Source organism: Microcebus murinus, chromosome 1 (assembly GCF_040939455.1).
Source record: "Microcebus murinus isolate Inina chromosome 1, M.murinus_Inina_mat1.0, whole genome shotgun sequence".
Taxonomy (NCBI): domain Eukaryota; kingdom Metazoa; phylum Chordata; class Mammalia; order Primates; family Cheirogaleidae; genus Microcebus; species Microcebus murinus.
In genome coordinates this window covers 110329535-110350532 of record NC_134104.1, presented here as the reverse complement: position 1 = coordinate 110350532, position 20998 = coordinate 110329535, and the positions used below count along the sequence as shown (strand labels likewise).

Genomic DNA, 20998 nt, shown 5'->3' with positions numbered 1-20998 from the left:
TTAACTATGATAGCCTAAATTAAAAATCTTTCAGTAAATTTTTTGTAAACTGTCAGTAGTCAAAGAACAGATTAAGATTGTTAAAAACTGAAACATGTTGTGTTATTCCTCATCAATTTAATGCAAGAGTTTCAATGTCTAAGTCACTGCATTTTAAATGAAAAACAATAACATGAAAATTAGAAATTAACACATATTTTCTTTAAAAATAGTCAACAACTAAAATATCTGAAATAAATTAGAATCCTGTGAACTACTTTGTCCATTTTAAGTTACAGCAAACCTAAATAGTAAAATAGCGTATAAGGAAAAAAAGAATGCTCCTTGAAATTATCCCTTTGGTATTTTCCTTGGCTTACAATGCTATGAAAAATCCTAAAGTATGTTCTAAATTTCTAAAGACAAAATGCCAGTGACTCTGGGGATCATCTTGTTCATTTTAAGAGCAAATTAAAATGGTGAAAGAATGGTGCAAATAATTGTTTCATATGTTCTTTGCTTGTGACTGCTGTAATCATCGGGCCTGATTTACAAATGTAGACTTGAAGGTTTCTCAGCTTCCTGCAGGGTAGAAGACTGTTACTTTGGCACTCGCCCTCTCGCCCTTGTAATCACCACTCAAAACTGTGCCCTGGTACTTCCAATTCCCAGTATCTTGATTGAACACCTCATTCTGTGCTAACAAGGTGTCCAAGGTATTTGAACAGGGGCTCTAGTCAGAAAATTGTTAATGGTTTTGCTCATTAAGAGTTGCTGCACTAGTTTTGGTAATTTGGTAACTGTCTAAATTACAAGTTGATCCCCCACCCCCTTCAGCCTAAAGGATGTTAAATTTAAGACAGTAACAGTAATAGTTCTGTTTCAAAATTGACAAGAGAAGTTGAGTGCTGTCTGTGATATTATGCAATAGCTTGGAAAGGATTAATAAAATTATGTTGAATGTATAGGTTTATTCTCCAGTTATTTTTAAGATCTGATTAAAGAGGAACTAAATAAAGTTGAAAATAAAAAAATTCTCACAGAGTGCACCTATGAAATAGCCAAGATTTCCTGGAAGTTTAATCAATAAAAAAGAAGGAACAAAAATTATTTCTTTCAAAATGTGAGAAAAAATAGATTTATGACAGTGTTTTAAAATATTTTATGTTAAAATAAATTTGATTAATTCTATTTTTGACACCTACCCTATTTCTATAAATATACAAGTATGTCTTACAAGCATATATAGTCTCTTTCTTAACAAAATGGTAAATAATGTTAATTTACTTTATTTACTGTTAAAATGACAAATTTAGACTTGCTGTTAAAATGATCATTAGCTACAAAGTTCATTTTTATTCAAAGATAGACAATTTTAATAGACGTATTTTTGCTGAATAGTTATTTAAAGATGAATTTCAGATGTGGTCTGAATGCTTAAAATTGGCTTTTAAAAACATGCATAAAAATCTTGAGGACATTTTTCATGAGTTAAATAAATGCATTTGACTCTATTGAAATGACTTTGATAATGCCAAATTATTTTACTTATAAAATCCATTTCTTTATATTTCTATACTTTATAAATGGTATATTTCCCAAGTGGAATTAAGAAGGCTGAATTAATTAAAAAACCAATATTTATAAATTCTTTGGTTCAGTTTAAAACCTGTGATATACTTTATCAATTCAGATTTCAAAGGGAGAACACTTCTGAAATAATTTTTTCTTACACATTGTCTATTTGCTTATTTGCTTCTTTCTTAATTGTGAAAGACTATTACTAAGTTTGGCAGCAATATCTTCTGGGATTTATTTTAAATTATTTTTAGTGATTTGGACAGTTGCCATTTTATCATAGAGATGAAAAGGTGGGAGATGAGATTCAGCTGAGGATGGAAGTTTCTCCCTATATGGAGCAAAGGGCTATTTTAAAGTGATTTATGTGGCAGTTTTCTTCTGTGTCACCATTATGTCCCTGCTGCCTGAGTGTGACAACGCAGTGTCTGCTAACATTTTGGTAATAATTTATTGGGATGAGATTTTTTTTTTTTTTTGCCTGAAGTTCAGCCGTTCAGCCTGCAATCCTTTTAACGCTCTGCTAAAAGGCGTAAGTTCTCTACAGGCTTATTTATTTTTCACTTTGGAACTGTGCACTCACACAAAAACCTGCCTACATAAATCTGCAACTTTTCTTTTTGAATTGGAAGTTGAATGCAGACCATGACTTGTGCATATAAAAAAAAATCCAGAAATAATGCCCCCCTGCTGTGTAAGTATTTTTGTTTTTCATGAATCAAGCCCAAAGTTATTTAAATTAATTCTAGCCTCATCATGGTAATAGAATATTATTTTTTGGCTTCTTAAAAATACTGATGCATGGATATAATTTTACTGGTTATTTGACTAAGTTTCTCATACATTTAAAAATTATATAACACAAAGGAAAAAAAACTGATGGCTACAGTTTCATCAGTTTCATGTTACAGACTTTAATGACTTTAATCAATCAACATGAAAATATAATTTTTGATGTTTATAATCCATTATATTTTTTAACATATCTTTGAAAATCCAGAAAACCAAGAATTTATGGGTTGTTTCTTTCTGTTTACATTGGAAGCTCTGCAATTGATTAATCAATCAGGGACTCTCTGAAATTTTGCTCTTTGAAGTTGCGTGTTAATTTTGAAATTCTATCACCCATCTAAGCTAGACACATTTGTTTGAAAATAAAGGCCCCAACTTCCCTATATGTGTGACCATAAGCACAGTCAGGTTAAATATATAATTTATTGTGCTAGACATAGATTTGGTTGTATGTGAAAAATAAATTAGTTTTTTTTTAACTTGAAATTTTAAACAGCTGATTTGATTGATCTTTTTAGTTGTTTTGGCACTATAATTAGACTTCAATATGCCCATAAATATAATAGAGTGATTTTGGTTAATATTAGTGGCAGGTAGTTGGACATTGGAATTTTTTTTTAAATCTTGGGGGGTAAATCAACAGATTCCTGCTTGAAAAGTACCATTGATTATCATAGAAATGTACTGTAATTAGGATATAATCAAGGCATAAATTGAGGAGTTAATAATAACTAATGGAGATTTCAAGCTTTTAAACTTACTTTTGTAGTTTTCTGTTGGCTGTGTTATTTTCTTGGAAAAACTAAGTACTGCTGTTTCAAAGAAGACAAAATTGTTTTATAATGCTTGGTGAAATTATATCAATGTGTATAGTCAATTTAAATAATTGGTTTCTATACCTGATCCTAAGAATTCCTTTAAATTTACTTATATTTCTTATTTGGACAAAATTCTTATGAGACACAGTAAAAGAAAATATTACTTAGCTAGATATTTAAAATGTATTGAATAGGTATTTAGCATTGATTATGACTTTAAATTGTGTTATTTTAATTATGAACACCATTTTAAAACAGGGGAGGCTCCATAAAGGGAAGATCACACAATTTTTTTTATATGAGAACTTAACTTTGTATGTGATTTGGTGCTTAATGTATTATTTGTTTTAATAAGTGTTGAGACATGTGCTCATAGTTAGCACTTTAATTTCTACAAGAAATGCATTTAATGCATTAAAGGCTAGTATCCTACAGTGAAAAGACAAAAATTTTACTATGATTTGATGGTACAAAAAATTATCTTTTCTTTTAGAGACAGGGTCTCATTCTATTGCCTAGGCTGGAGTGCGGTGGTGCCATTATAGCTCACTGTAACCTCAAATTCCTGAGCTAAGAATTACCTTTTATCTGACTAAAATATGATAAATTTTTAGGCCTGTAAAGATTTTGCATAGAGTGAATTTATTGTAGTGTTTGAGAAAGCTGGCTTCATGTTGATGTTTAGTAGAATTCACATTTTATCTCATCTGACATAGTCATTTAAATGTAAAACCAAAGTCAGTGTTAGAAAGGATGTTAAAGGTCAATTTACAAATGGGCAAAATGTGATACAGAGTTAAGGTAAAGTTGCATATGATTTTTTATTTATACATCTTTATTTTTAATACCAAAAGAGACTTTTAAAAATGAATTAATTCAATGACTTCATTTCAAAGATGAGGCAGTTGAAGGCAGAAGAGGTTCAGGAGTTTTCCCAGGGTCCCACAGCTAGTTAGCAGTCCCAGGACTAGAATTTGAGTTCCCTATTCACAGACCAATATTCTTTTCATTCTCCCTAACCCCTCTGTCGCATCAAAATTAATGCCCACTTGAGTGGTTATGCTGAATGGAAAAATAGCAGTTGTGCTGGTTTAGATTCATTGAACTGTTGGAGATGACTTGGTCCTACTCATCATGTATTTCAAACAAACATCAAAATTTGTTACTTGCAAAACATCTTTAAATCTTTCTTACACACTAACTCATGGTACAAAGATCAGAAACAAGAGCACAAGATGAAATTCTGCCAAAATTACTGTATATAGTTAGTGTTTTTTTTTTTTAATCAAAGTTATCTTGAATATGGGAAAATGTTGAAGAAAGGAAGAAATTTTTATAGGCTTGACAGTGGTTTGATTTTCATGATGTTTTGATGCCACTGGAAATAACAGATATTTTTGAGGAAAGCTCTAAGTGTATATGTGAGTGTATGTGTAGTTGGTAGGGGACACAAGGTTTATCCCTTTACTCCCTGCGCTACTATCTAATCCATACAAGCCATGATCATGGAAGGTAGGGAAACAGTTGTAAGAAACAAGTTTCTGAGATGTAGCCAGGTGATAAGGGCTGTTATACGATTGCGTTATATGGAGGTATGATCTAATACTAGAGGAATGGAGATAGGAGAGTGAATATACAATCAGAGATGGCCATGAAAGGCTTCACTGAGTTGAATTTTCAGGAAAAAAACCTCAGAGGATAAATAGGAGATCATGATACCAACAAGCAACACAGAGAAGATTATTTTAATGGAAGCCCACTATATTCTCTAGCCTCCTGGACTATTCTTTGCCCTTTGAATATGAAGTATGCCTTCATGCCTCTGTGGAGTTGCCTAATATAGTTTCTCTCTTTGTCTACTTGGAAGATGACCATTTTCCTTCAAAACCTGACTGGAGTGCTACTACACCTCTTTAGCTTCCCTGGACTTTCTCTCATGTCTCAAACAAAATTGAAAGCTATCTAACATTCTACACATCACATTTTATTCTAAATTACAGCAGCAATAAATGTTCATTTGAAAATAAGCATCCAGTCCTACCACAAGAGAAAATCATGCTAACAGTTTGATACCTTTTTTCTTACATAAAAATATACACAGATGGACATATACACATAACATGTACATATTACACATTCGTATATGGTTGAAATGATAGTATCTATACTTTTTAAAAATCTAACTTTGTTCACTTCCTATCATATTGTGACCTCTTGTCCTTAAAACTATATCTTCCTTATTTTGGTAGCTCCCCCAAATCCTTTTAGAATTGAAAAGATGTTGATTTTAGAAAGAAAACTGGAAGTGGTGGAAAAGACAAATTAGAGGGAAACTGGTTAATAGTGTCCCAGGCAACAGCTGATAAAGGGTGGAGCCAGAGCAATGGGCATAAGGAGCAGAGCTGGGTAAAGGATCAGCAACCTCAAATGTGCTAGAGAGAAGTCAACTGGAAGGGGAATCTGAACTTGACAATCAGTAAATTGTTAGTGATGTTTGTAAAGATAGTATAGGAGAAGTAAAAGGTCAGGAGCACAATGGTCCACATAGAGGAGTAAGGGAAAGATGGGAAGTTAGATTCTGCAATATGGATTCTTCCCCAAGAATTTTGGCAAAAGGAAGAGAGATAAGTAGGGAAGGAGCTTGAGAAGAAAGCAGGGACCAGAGAACTCTTTGTTCTTGTTGCTATTTGAGAAAATATAAATATAATACAGTGGGATTCAAACTAGGAGAAACCAATGGAGAGGAGAGTAATTGATGATACAAAAGAAATAGAGGTTAATTTTCAGAATGACACCTCAAGGATATATGAGTGATAGAACACACAAGAAATTGGTCAATTTTTAATCCAATTTTTTTATGTTTGTAGCTGGACATTTAAAAGTATTGAAACTAAATATATGGAAGAGTTGTTTATCGTGGGAAGTTTTTATTTGATTATAAATAAGGATTATGTGATTTTGTTGAGTACTACCACTCTTTGATTTGATGTTAATACTCAATACTTACATGTATTGAGTGCTTCCTTTATAGGGCTGCAATATTTCAATTCTCACAGTAACTTTACAAGATAAGCTTTATCATTATTCTCATTTTATAGATGAGAAATGGAGGCATAGAAAGGTTAAAATATATGCTTGATGTGACACAGCTGTTAAAAGACAAAGTCTGGATTCAAATCCAGACAGGATAATGCAAGACCCTAGATTCCTGTATTCCCACTTTGTGATTCTAACAGAATATTCACATAAAGAGGAGTTCAGGAGAATATTTACTCAGGGTTGACTGTGGTAGCTCCTGATTGCTGGAATTTGGCATGTATTCTTACTTTTGCCTTTGAGTTTTGTAGTGTTGGTTTGTTTTAAAAAACATAGTTCTTCTTTTGGTAAAATAAAATAAAAAGTCAGGATTCTAAAATATTAATATAATGAGAGGATTATGTTAGATGATTAGGAATTCCCTTCTAGCCCCATCTTGTCATGCCCAGTTGTATTATAAATTCTGATGCAAAGCTTCAGACTCAGCCCTGACATTTGTCCCACTATGGTGGTTTGGTTTCTAGTCTCTGAAATTGAGTGGTCTACCTCTAAGTTCCAGCTCTGTTCCTTACACCTTGGGTAAATGACTTAAACTCTCCAACCCTTATTTTCATCAAATGGAGGAACAATAATACCTAATTCTTAAGGAAGTTTTGAAAATATTATGACCTAATCCAGGAAAAGAATTTAACATAAGTGTCTGACAACATTTAGTTCTCAACAATCTTCTAAGTTCTTTCCATTGGTGGTGACTCCATTATGCTCCAGTGGATTTCCTGGGGACACCCACCATTGAGTATTGACACTTGTTCCATGTTAATTCGCAGGGTCAGAACCAGGCCTTATGTCTTTTTATCCTCTAGATCTAATGTAGGACTGGAACTTCTAAAGTATTCAACACATCCTATGAAATAGAATCACTCAGAAAATAATTAAGTGCTTTCAGAATTAAACACATAATTGAATGCAGACATACAAAATTTGGTACACAGGGTGGCATATAGAGCTAAGAACATTTCCCAAGACATGGGAAAAAATATGCAAATATATACTAATGATCACAGACATGTAGGTGCTGGTGTGCAAATACTCAGAGGCTAGATCAGGCATTGAGGTTGGATGAGGAACAAGGTGATCACCATGAGCAGTATAGTGAGTGAAGGTAATAGAGGGTAAGTAGAGAGTTGACAAGTGGCTATCTCAGATTCAGGCAATTTATATTTTTTTCTGTGATTTATTAGTTGTGTAGTCTTGACATAACTCTGAAACTTTCAATGATTCAGTTTTCATATATAGTAGTGTAGTGGGGTGAATTTTCTCATGCATTGTACTGCACAATTAAGAGATATTACCTAATGCTTTATAAGACATATAATTTTATTATATTATTCAAAGTTAATTATATTATGTAAATAATGTAATGTTACAAAAATGGATAATGGAGCATTAACATTAACATAACAGATATTACTAACAAAGTAAGATAATACAAAATGTTTCTTATCTTTGAAGGCAGAGTCTATAAATATGTATAAAACAAATTGAGAAAAATAAAATAAACAGTTTATTTAGATTCATAGTGTTAACTAAAGAACTGAAGTTTAAAGTATTTAAGGCTACAGAGTTAAATTGGGAATCATAAAGCATACTTTCACATTTCATTTAATACTGTTCTTTAGTATTTGAAATGACTTATCATATGCATACATAACTTTTATAATAAAGAATTTGTAAAAGAAATAATTTAGCCTAGATAATAGAGATAATGGAATGTTTTGGCTTTAAAACCCTGTTTCCCAGAGTTCTGGTTCAAGTACATTAAAGACTGTTTTAAGTGTTCAAGGTAGCTGAGAAATCAGACATCATGGTTCCTACCCTCAGTTTATTAGAGCAGTTAGTCTCTTTTCACTGTTAAGGAGAATTTTCCTATTAGATTTCATTTGAATAGTGAATTTTGTTTACATTTTCTCTTTCCTCTTCCTTCTATACTTTCTTTTTCTTTTTTTGAAAACCACTGCCAAAGTGTAAATTACATAAATATCATATCCAGACAGGTTTATATTTTTTTCTGTGATTTGCTAGTTGTATGATCTTGCCATAATTTTGAACCTCTCAATGATTTAGTTTTCATGTATAAAATGGGATCATATTGATCTTATAGAACTGTTTAAAATATAATGTGAGATAATTCATATTAATAACTCAGGAAAGAAAACATAATCATCTCTATAGATGTCAAAAAACATGGTTACAAAATTTAGCATTTATTTTTGATAATAATTTCTTAGTAAAATAGAATCAGAGTTTTTTTTACATAGATATATTTATGTTTCAAGAATAAACCTTAATAGTGAAACACAGAAACATTACATTTAGCATTATTTAATTATTTCCTGGAATTAATGGCCAATGTAATAAAAGAAATAAAAGAATGAGGTTAAATTGTATAAGAAATTTTAAAAGTTACCATTTATATATAATATGATGATTTTTAAAAAAATTTCCAAATATTAAGTGGGTACAACTATTTTTGTTGCTTGGATACACTGTGTAATGCTGAAGGGTAGGGCTTTCAGTATGCCTATCCAGGCATACTGAACACTGTCCAGGACAGTGTTTATTGTGCCCAATAGGTAAGTTTTTATCCCTCCCCCCTCCCATGCTGCTCCCCAATATTAGTTTCCAGTGTCTTTTACATCTCTTTATGCCCATGTGCACCCATCGTTTAGCTCCCACTTATTAATGAGAACATGTGGTATTTATAGATAATATGATGATTAAATAAAATATTTCAGATAATAAAATGAAAAACAATTAGAAAAATAGGTGAATGTCATACTATTGTTCTGATTAAAATACATATGCTTAGGTTCTAGACTGTCATTAATCCCTTAATGTTTATTTATTTCTTTTTGGTGTGTGTGTAGCATCATATTTATTTATTTATTTATTGAAATTTTTTTTTTAAATTTCAGTATATTACAGGGGTACAAATGTTTAGGTTATGTATCTTCCTACTAACAATGCAATTATGATTCATTAATTTAGAATTGCATTTTATGTAAAATAAGAGAATTCTTATCTCAGTGCATGACATGTAGAGGAAAGAAACTTGGGAAATAGTTATGGAAGTGGTTAATTAAAAGTAGAGAGAATCAAGCCAAAAAGAGAAGAAGGAGCAATCACAATGGTGGAGGGAGATTCATAGAATTTAGAGTTATGAAAACCTAGATGATAGTTTGAAGAAAAAAAGCATAATCAATAGAGAAAATCAGTGTACAAAAGGTGAACATAAGAAAGACTGTGGAGAGAAGGTTAGATGTGGAATTTATAAGGTCAGTGACCATGTTTGGCAGAGCACTCTCAGTAGAGTGCAGAGGCTGAAATTAGTTTGAAATAAGTATTGTGCACTAAGGAAGTTGAGGTCCAAGGAGAGATCTGTCAACTTAAGGAGACAAGGCCAATTTATCACCATCATTATCATCATTATTATTTTTACTTTGGGGTTTTTTTTTTGTTTTTTTTTTTGAGACAGAGTCTCGCTTTGTTGTCCAGGCTAGAGTGAGTGCCGTGGCATCAGCCTAGCTCACAGCAACCTCAAACTCCTGGGCTAGAGTGATCCTTCTGCCTCAGCCTCCCGAGTAGCTGGGACTACAGGCATGTGCCACTATGCCCGGCTAATTTTATATATATATATATCAGTTGGCCAATTAATTTCTTTCTATTTATAGTAGAGACGGGGTCTCGCTCTTGCTCAGGCTGGTTTTGAACTCCTGACCTTGAGCAATCCGCCCGCCTCGGCCTCCCAAGAGCTAGGATTACAGGCGTGAGCCACAGCGCCTGGCCTACTTTGGGGGTTTTTGTAGGCAGAAAGTAGGAGAAGAGTTTTAAGATGATACAATATGGTAGAGGAAATGAAGTAAAAGAAATTAGGAGTGAAAGTAGAAGAGTTAGTCTTCATGACCACTAAGAACAATTTTTTCAGAGGCCAGCATCAAGAAGGTGAGCAAGCAAAAATATAATTGGAAATTTTTGAGGTAAGGGACCATCCTCAGTTGGCTAGAATCTTCAACAGGAGAAAAGGTCATGTGCTGAGGGTGTTGGCAGTAGCCATTGGGTGAATAGAGAAAATGTGGTAAATTTTTTATAAGTAATGTAGAATAAAAAATATGAGAAGAATTAAAGAACTTCTGAGTAGGTAAGAACCCAGTGTAGGCTAAAAAAATGCAATAAATATAAAAGGGGCCTAATCAACTGCCCAGTGGACTTCAAAAATATTTTCAAAATAATTAATCTGTCCTTTTTTTGTCCAATCACCTTTATTTGGACATCAGAAATTATGCCCCAAATCATTGCTGGCAAACTTGGTTAAAATAAAGTAGGAAAATGGTTTACTATTTTAAAATAATTTTTCTTATCTCTTGGAAATTCTCTTTTCAGTTTCATGTCACTGTTGAATAAAATACATATGCTTAAACTCTAGAATATTTTTTCCCCATTAATGTTTATTAGGACCACTTTCATTACTAAAGATATAATTTTGACTCAATCATCTAAAGCTGCATTTTACCTAAAAGTCTCTTCATCCTGAAAATATTATTGTGTGTGACTCCTTTCAGTCTAATGTTGTCCATCTAAGAAGCCCACAAATGTAAACTGACAGTTTAATATTTGAGGCACTTGGATTATCTTAAGGGCTATGCACAAATCTGAGATTCCTTAATGGTCTTTTAAACATTTTATTTTTATGTAGAACCCAATATGTTTTAGCTTAATTTTTCTTGTTGCTTTGCCCACAGAATGAGTAATCTTCCACTTGCCTCTGGACCAACTCTACTCCAGCACTGAAAAGTTCTTAGTGATTAATTCCAAGTTCTTAGTGATAATGAGAGTAACGGTAAAGAAACATCCATGTCTGAATTCTGATTCCATCACTAACTAACAGGGAGACCCTGGACAAGTTATTTAATTCTGTGGGTCTCATTTACCATTTTTTCCAACATGAAACGACTTTTCCTTTTCAGTCAGACATTCTTACTATTGGAAGCCTCTATTAGTTTCTATTGCTGCTGTAACAAATTACCGCAAATGACACAAAATTACTATCTTATGTTCCTGGAGGTCAGAAGTCGGAAAGGGTTTTACTGGGTTAATGTCAAGGTGTCATTCCTACTGTAGTTTCTAGGAGAAGATTTGCTTGTTTCCTTGTCTTTTCCAGTTTCTAGAGGTTGCCCTGCTCCTTGCCTATAGTCCCTTTTCCATTTAGAAGGCCATCAATTGTATCACTCTAATCTCTACCTCACTTTGCATGTTTCCTTTTCTGCCTCTAACCCTCCTGCCTCCCTCTTTCACTTGTGATTATAGTGGGCTTACCTAGATAATCTAGGTTAAATTCCTATCTTAACTTCCTTAATCTAATCACATCTGTAAAGTCCATTTCGCCATATAAGGCAACATATTCACAGAATATGAGGATGATGACATGGACATTTTTGGTGGAGTCTCGGGGATTATTCTGCCCACCATAATGCCAGAAATGATATTCTTTATATATTTCCATATTCCCACCCACCACCTCCAGAGAAGAATATCACTTTTATGAAAATCCTTTATGAAGGTGTTTTCTTAGTGAGTTTACTTGTATAATGAATTATCTCTCTAAAAATGTGAAAATGTAAGGGCTCTATTAGTATGCTTGAACATTAATTAACAAGAACACTTGTTCTTATTTCATTTGACTTTCATAGGTTTTGTCCATCAATAACTACACAGTGGAACTGATGATTCTTTCTCACCACATCATTGTAGTTTTACAACCTATGTGTGGCTTTATACTAACCAAAAGGTTAGACATTACAATTATTTATGCTAATCTCAATTTGCTTTTGTGCTGTAGACAGTACAAATAAAGCTGCAGCAATTGATTACATATCTCTGACACCAGAAGGAACATACTGTTCCATCAATGAAAAAACTGAGTCATGTAACAGCTCAATAGTTATGTGCTGCCTCATGAGAACGACAATCAAAACCAAGTCATAATGATATGAATATTTATTGGATACCTCATCCTGGTTTAGTAATTTCAATAATCTGTAAAAAAAAGTGTAAAGGAAAGCATTTCTGTTTTTATCAAATACTCCTTTTTAAATACAGTCTATTCATATTTAAGTACTTTTATATCAGTTTTCTTATTTTTAGGTTTTATTATTCTATGGTAATTTGACTTAATCCTAAGAATGGATAAATATCATGTTTAAATATACATGTGTAATTTTTGTATGTCTGACTCGGGTACATTGTTGTCTTAATTAGGTACTGTTGTGGTAAATTAGGCTGAAAAATAGTTAGAAATGACATAAATGATGTTTTAAATAGTAAAAATAAACATCTATAAAATTTGATCATCAAAATAATTGTTTAAGGTTTAGTAATAAGTTACTGGAAGAATAGAAATAGAATGCATCATAACTTCCAAACTGTTAAAGGAAAAGATAGGGGAGAATAGAGAAAATGCTCTTAGTTCAATAGAAGACTGGAAAGGAGGGGAAAATCAGAGAAAAAATATGCCAAATATATTTAGTTATTCAGCAAATATCTAAAGAGTGTATGCTCTAGACCTCTGAAAATGTTATCCAAACAAATTGATAAGCTCAATAAGTATAAATAGATTAAACTCTTCTATTAAATGTCAAAGGCTTTCAGGTTTGATGCATTGCATTTTAAACTTGAGATATATATGAGCAACACACCTAAATAAAAACAAACAGAAAGACTTATAATGAAGAAATGGGAAAAATATATAATACACATGTGCTTCACCTATTGACATAAACTTGAAATATGTAAAGCCAAAGATAGAGAATTACAGAGTAAACTCAACAAATATGAAATCATAGTGAGTGCTTTTTTTCTTTACATGTATCACGAATCAATAGATCAATCATACTAAATTTAGCAAGGATTAAAAATTTCCAACATATAGATTACATCTTAAAATCAAAGGTTACTTTAATAATTAGTAGCACAAGGCACATCACTTTTGTTTTAGTTTTCATTAAGTTGATTGTCAGGTCACCTGATCAGTCTATTAAATTATAAAGTAAAATTTTAACAGAAACTTCTGATTCTGAAATCAAAATCCTATGTTGATCTGGCTAGTAAGCCTTAGGAGAACTGCTTTCTACCTTTCCTTCTCCTTTGCGTTTCCAGTAAAGAGTTATCAAAGAGTTTTACATTTCAGCCCTCAAAGGAAGGACACAGAGGAGAAAGTATCTACTTACCAAGGCATCCTCTGTGAGTGAATAAGGAAAACCACCCTACTGCATCTAATTCTGTAGCAGATAGATACTCTTTGCATCTAACAACACACTTGGATTGCCTAAATGAATGAGGAAATACATAACCGTTTTGAATTCCACAACTCTGTATTCTAGTCGCCAAGAAAAAAATCATAAGATGTGGGCATTCTAAATTTATTTTGTTAGGTAATCTTAATGAGAAAATCTTGTTGAAAGTAAATAAAGTGAGATGCAATATGAAAAAGTTGTGATATTCAAAACTGCATTTGATTGTTTAAATTGAGCTATCTTATTTTGTTCTGAAGCTTGCTAGATAATGTGGTACTATGTCATTTGGATTTTTTTTAGTGAAGCAAAGATTGGATATTTAAACATAAAGGATGCCTAAAACACCAGTTATATTATGTCTTTTGACTCAGGGATTGTTTTTTTAAAGTATTGTAACCAGTGAATACAATCAGCTTGTATCCACAATGGAATTAAATGGCAGCATAATGTTCAGCATATGTTAAAACATGGCATCCTCTTTTCAGATGTGAATAATAAAATTGAGCTGATCAATCAGAAAAGATAAAACTATAAAATTAACATTTCAAATTATTGTGTTTTTGGTGTTTGAGTCTACATTGTGTTACTTACTAACTGGTTGTTATGTATTAACTTTCCTATGACATATTGGTGATAACATGTAGAAAATGAGACGTTGTCTCCAAATTATTGTTAACCTACATATGATTTTTTTGTTGTTGTTTAAAAAGGTTAGTTTTTACAACACACCCCTAAACATGGTCACACTTTTGCTTATCTCAGGACTTTTAACATTTTTGGTGGTAACTGATTATTGTATAATAGGATTATTTAAACTAGCCATCAGTAAGAAGGGTGTCTTTGGACAATTCTAGAACTGCTGACCTAAGAAGTAAGAGTAAAAACCAGGATTAGAATGTCTTTTCCCTATTTAAGAATTTATTATCCTTTCTGTTTAATATTCTTTATTCCTTTTTTGTTTGTTTGTTTTTGTTTTTTTTTTTTGAGACAGAGTTTTGCTTTGTTGCCCAGGCTAGAGTGAGTGCCGTGGTGTAGTCAGCCTAGCTCACAGCAACCTCAATCTCCTGGGCTCAAGCAATCCTCCTGCCTCAGCCTCCCAAGTAGCTGGGACTACAGGCATGTGCTACCATGCCCGGCTAATTTTTTTTTCTATATATATATTACTTGGCCAATTACTTTCTTTCTATTTATAGTAGAGATGGGGTCTCGCTCTTGCTCAGGCTGGTTTTGAACTCCTGACCTCGAGCAATCCACCTGCCTCGGCCTCCCAGAGTGCTAGGATTACAGGTGTGAGCCACCACACCTGGCCGTATTTGTTATTCTTATTACTTATTGCTATATTTTTAAAACTTAAAAGACTTTGCTTGTTTAATTATTAATAATTATTTGAGAGGTTGTCTTCAGTTTATGTCTTTATTCTATTACAAATGATTGCATAGCTGGTATAAAATAGATGTTAAACCTCTTAATTCAAAGGAGTTTGAGAAAGGATGGGATGAAATACGCTATAAAACTATTTTGTTTGTTATAATTATGGGCCAATGAACTATTTTGTTTAAAAATCTCCTCTTAATGTGACTTAATAAACTTGTTCAAAAAAAGTTTAGATATTTCAACTTTAGCTAGCTGGACCAGTATTTTCTACCAAGTGAATATGGAAAACTTCTAAGAGTCACCTTCTCAATTTCAGTTGAAAATGTCATGTAACTTAATTTTACCATTACAAAAAATCAACTTTACATTTGCAGATTGGTATGTAAACCTGAAAATATAAATTACCTCTTAAAGTTATTTTTCTTTTTAAACAACATAGACTTAATTTAAATAAAATATCCCATATGTTGTTTATTCTTAATCTTTCTTAATACTTATTTTTTTTTACTGTGGCTGTCTTTAAAAATATTATTAATATTAAAAGAGAAATAATTTGTAGAATTGTTCCTTATGTTAGTCCCTTTGTTTTATGGAGTAAATTTCTGTGATTACATGTACTTTATGGACTGAAACTGGAATTACATTTTTCTTTTTATGTAATAAAAAATAAAGCTTTTAAAATTATGTATAATAATCATGCAGTAAAAATTTTATCATAAATTTTGACAATCTCTGACTTGACTTGAAAGAATACAACACTGTGGTAGACAATGACACAATTTAATTGACAATTAAGTCAGCACTTGTGCTGTATTAAATAAAATTTAAGTCTTTAGAACCAAGGACATAATAACCCAACTGTACTCTGAATGCTCACATCATTGTGTTCATTTCTGGCTCCTGCTAAAAGGAATGAAGAATCAATTTGGTGGTGAGACAACAGAATGGAAAAGATTCTAGAGGTCAGGACACATGAAGAACCATTAGATGGAAAGGAAAACAGAAATGTCTGGGATTATATGATAATAATCTTTAACAATTTACCAAATAAAAAAAGGAAGTTTACATTTTTCTGTGTGTGTACTCCAGAGAATAGGTTTAGAACCAAAATGTGAGATTGCCTGGAAGTAAAATTGCATGCAATAAGAAACAATTAAAGCTACATAAAGTTGGAATGAGATTTTGCTTCCCCTCCATGGAAGCCTGAAAAATCATTTATGAAAGGTATTTATAAAGCATCTTGGTAGAGTTGAAGAGCTAGGTTAGATTACTTCTAAAGTTTTTCTCAAACTCTAAATTCTATTTCTCTATATTTAAAGATAAAGAGTGGCAGAAATACTCTACCAAAATTTATCCTGAGCATGTAAAGCATGCTCATTATTATTAATAACAATAATAATAATGAGAGAGCTATGTTGTTATTATTTCCATTTTACAGGTGGATAAATTGAGGTAAATTGAAGTTCAACAGCTTGCTCAGCTAGTGAGTTGTGGAACTGGGATTTCAACCTGGATTGATTTGACCCCTGAGCCTGAACTACTAATGCACATATTTTATTGCCCACTAAGTAAAAAAATAAAGAGAGCTTAAATCACCAATGTTATCTCCAAACTGTGAAGAATAATTTTTTTAAGAAATGAAATAACAAAATAACCGTCTTGAGATTTCTTATGTCAAAATTATGGTGGACACAATACTGATAGTGAAATCAACAGCAATTATACTTTCTTCTGAAACTATTACTGTTATCCTAATTTATTGGGATTTATGAAGTCTCAAACACTATGCTAAACCCTTTTAGGTATTATCTCATTTTCTCCCTAAAAAATATTCCTAATAGGCTAGTTATGACTATATTTCTGCTTTACAGATGAAGAGGCTGTGGTCTAAGGTTGTACTTCAGGAAATGAGGCATGCTTTATTACTTAGAATAATTAACGATTATTCACTCAGTTTTGCCATTCATTCTATACAGAATCATTATCTTTTATCTTAGGAGTTGTTTCTAATGCAAAATATGATGTCCTTAAACTAGGATTGTGGATTACTCTTTTAAGACCATTTTAATAGCTATTTTAAACAAAGGAATTCCTATAGTCCATGGAGAATAGTCTATCAATCAATCAATCAATCAATTCCTGAACCAATCAGCAATCAATTAAGCAATCCCTGTGCTAGACATTGTGAAGGATACAACAATAAACCCTATAGTTAAGAAGCTTATGCCTTGGCTGAAGAGTCAGAAAATAAAGACTTAGGGTTAACAGTAAAGGAAGTCAAATGATTGGTGCAAATGGTAGAAGATTTTTCATGAAAAAAAAACACATTATGATGGACAGTGAATGCTAGGGAAAACTTCATGAGATTTATCTTATGTGTAGATGAATGGCTGATTTAGGTGAATAGAGAGGATCAGAAAGAGCAGCTGACATAGGTAGAAGAAATAGAATGAACACTGACAAATAGTTTGTAATAACTAGATCAGAGTGGTTTCTAGCTACTCGGTTATTTACAATTTTACAGTTTATTATAGAAGTAAGTCTTTTAAATTTTCCTTAAAAAGATATAAAACTTTCAATAACAATAAACCCTAATTGTTATTGCCAATCAGAATAACAGGGGCAAGTGTAAGATTTTAAATTTTATTTTTTAAATATTTTTTTATTTCAGTATATTATGGGGGTACATGTGTTTAGATTATGTATTTTGCCCTTGCCCCAGCCAAGTCAGAGCTTTAAGGGTGTCCATCCCCCAGACAGTGCACACCATACCCAATGCATGTGTATATACCCATCCTCTCCTCCCCTCCCATCTCCCAGACATCCAATGAATGTTATTACTATGTATGCACTTAGGTGTTGATCAGTTAATACCAATTGGATGGTGAGTACATGTGGTGCTTGTTTTTTCCTTCTTGGGACACTTCTGTTAGTAGAATGGGTTCTAGCTTTATCCAGGATAATACAAGAGGTGCTAGATCATCAATGGTTTTTTGTGGCTGAGTAGAACTCCATGGTGTACATATACCACATTTTATTAATCAAGAGTGCAATATTGTCTTCAGCCTAGCCTCCAAGAAAAAAAAGTCAGCCTCCTGCACAGCTCCATAAAATTTGGCTTTGTCTCTGTGCTTAAGTCTCTCAATCCTGGTGTTGTCATTTACAAACATGGACCACATATATGACATTTTTCCATCAGAGAGTTGAGTCTAAGTCACATCCTTTGAAATTGAGGGACTGCTTTTCCAGTAGAGTAGAGCGGACTGGACACCATGGGACTTCCAAGGCTGAACCATTAAAAGTCATGCAGTTTTGTCTTTATTCACTGAAGCAACCACTCTTGAAGTCCTAAGCTACCATGTTCTCTACAGGGAGAGGCCATGTTTGGGTGCTCTGGTTGACATAATCAGCCTCACCCTTGCCGTCCAGCTGTCGGTGCTGAGGGACCAGACATGGGAGTGAAGCCATGCTGGATCTTCCAGAGCAACCCATTTGCCAGCAGAGTACAACTCAAGCTCTGTCAATGCCACACCAAACAAAAGAATCACACAGTTAAGACTTGTCTGAATATCTAAGCCATGAAATTATGTGGTATTATGTACTAGAACAGTTGTTAAGACACTAGGTTTTGTTCGCAGCAATAGATAACTAGAAGATCTGGTCAAATATTGCCCTAGCATACCTGGAGTGTGTACTGCTTAAGCACCAGACCTTGCTTGCATAACACTTGGGTTTTTCAATGTTCCATGAGGCACTGTGGGACAGCATTAGATAATCCAGAAGTAAGTTGGATATCAAGACACTGGAGAAAAAGATATTCAACAGCAAGGAACAGATCACACTATACTATTGTGAATTTTCTGGGACAGCCTGATTCTAAATTTCTATCTCCAGAAATTATGGAAACGTGTTAGAATTTTCTATATTTTTGGCGCCTAACTTCTTAATTCCAAACTATCTATCCCTTTCACTGGGAGAGGCATAAAATCTTTTGTCAGACTATATGTCCCAATTTTGTGTTCAGAAAATAGGCCAATGTACTTTTAACTCAGAAATACAGTGCAACAAATTTGGCACCTATAATAACAGTATAGAAGCTGAAGGCCTGCTGAACAGTATAAAAAGGGAACGTGGAAGAAAAGTGATTTCTATATAAAGTTTATATTTAGTTCATATGTACAGATATTCTTGAAAAAGGTAATAATTTAGCCTAGTTTTTAAATAGTTGAAATTGTCATTATGAATTAATCTGGTAGGTGTGCATTTTTTAAAATACTTTCTTGTGGATTTCAGAAAATGTATTTTTAGTCTCATAAGAGAAAAAAATTCATCTCAGAAAGACGCTATTGAAATTCTTTGGCCCATTTTTGTGCTTGTTCATTTTGTGCCTGGTGACTTACCAGATTTTAAAATTATGGTATAACGTAATCATTGATATCATGCATATTGTATCTTTGTATTCTGGCAGATTAAGAGTGAAAGGAAGGCCAACAAAACCCCACAGCACTATAACTTAACTGGGTGTTGACCATTCCCCAAAAGGTGTTTATGGGACTAACACTGCCTTGACATGTAACTGCTTATCATATATAGTTAAACTTGCATGAGGCACCTTCTTATTAGAGATTACCAAGTGAGGCTTCATGGACAGTATGACTTTGTTTAATGAAATTAAAAAAGTAAGCTGGGTGTGGTTGCTCAGACCTGTCTGTAATCCCAGCATTTTGGGAGGCTGAAGATTGCTTGAGCTCAGGAGTTTGAAGCTTCAGTGAACTGTGATTGCACCAATGCACTCCAGCCTGGGCAACAGAGCAAGACTCTGTCTCTCAGAAAAATTAAAAAAGAAACAGAAAAAAGAAATTTAAAAAAGTAAAAGAGATTCTGAAAGTAGAAACAATATCTGACAAATAGGTACTTTTTCTTCTTTTCTAGGATATTAATATGACCTAAGTAATTCCAATATTGGTGTTAATAAATATGAAATTTTAAAAAAGCATTCCCTATATTTAGGCATGAAGTGAATTTTGCTATATTACCCTGCTATCTTTTCTCTAATTCATCATTAAATTTTCCTTAAACTTGTTTTTATTATTTCATTCATTGGATTGCCCTGTTGATCACTTGTAGTCTATGGGATTAGAGGATATGTCTCTACCCTGTCCTATAAAAGAGGAACACCATAATATTATAGTGAAAGGACCATCCTTAGGTAAAATTTTAATGTCACTTTTAATGTCACTTGTAAAGAAACTACACAGTAACTAGATATCCAAACTTTTTGAGAAAGTGTTAATTTAAAAAAAAATTTTTTGAAAGGGAATAGCCTCTTTAGGAAATAAAAAAATGGTGTCAGAAGGATGCAGATAATAAAAATGTATGACTTGGACAAAGAGTGATTCAAGTAATCGGGTATGCCTAAAGGAAAAAAGAGAAAATTAAGTAAATGAGTTATTTAACTGCCAACCTTCCTGATTAAAAGTGACATCAAAGTGCTTGAATAAAAATCTACATTGATTAGGTGCAAATAGTCGTCACCTTTTCTGTTTCTGATAGCGAAAAGAGAAAAGATATAGAAACCAAGAAGGTGGTACAGGAGGCAGTTAGAGACCTGCCTCAAGATTATAAAGGCAGCCCATTTTAAGGGTCTCACTGTTTAATTACAGCTAAGGATCAGGATTGAAGACGTTCACCTATCAGTGGTTCTCAGTTAAAGAAAAATGTAGGAGAAGGGACTCTAACCAACTTTTGTGGCTTAAACTGCAGGTGGCTTACTTGATGTTGTGTACAACAGCAACAACAACAAAGCAACAAGGGTATTTCAACTCCTAAAAGTGCTCCACTGAAAGCAAAAGCGTGGCAGGGATGGAAGGGTATCCAGCATTTAGTTAGGAAATGATTGATAGGAGTTTAGGGAGATAAGACTTTATAAGCAGATATTTGCATTTATTTAACTTGACTCTATGACTTGATTTAAATACTTTATAATATGCATGGCATAGTGGAGAATATATGGGATCACAATTGAACAAGCTACATAGAAATTCAAATCTGCTTCATGCCAGTTGTGTGATT

The 20998-nt window shown here is 32.9% G+C and overlaps 1 long non-coding RNA gene across 2 annotated transcripts in view; it reads left to right on the top strand.

Annotated features, from left to right (window-relative positions):
- LOC105881236 (uncharacterized) overlaps nucleotides 1–20998 on the top strand; it is a 289089-nt gene that overhangs the window by 188165 nt on the left and 79926 nt on the right. The gene's annotated exons all lie outside the window — the stretch shown is intronic.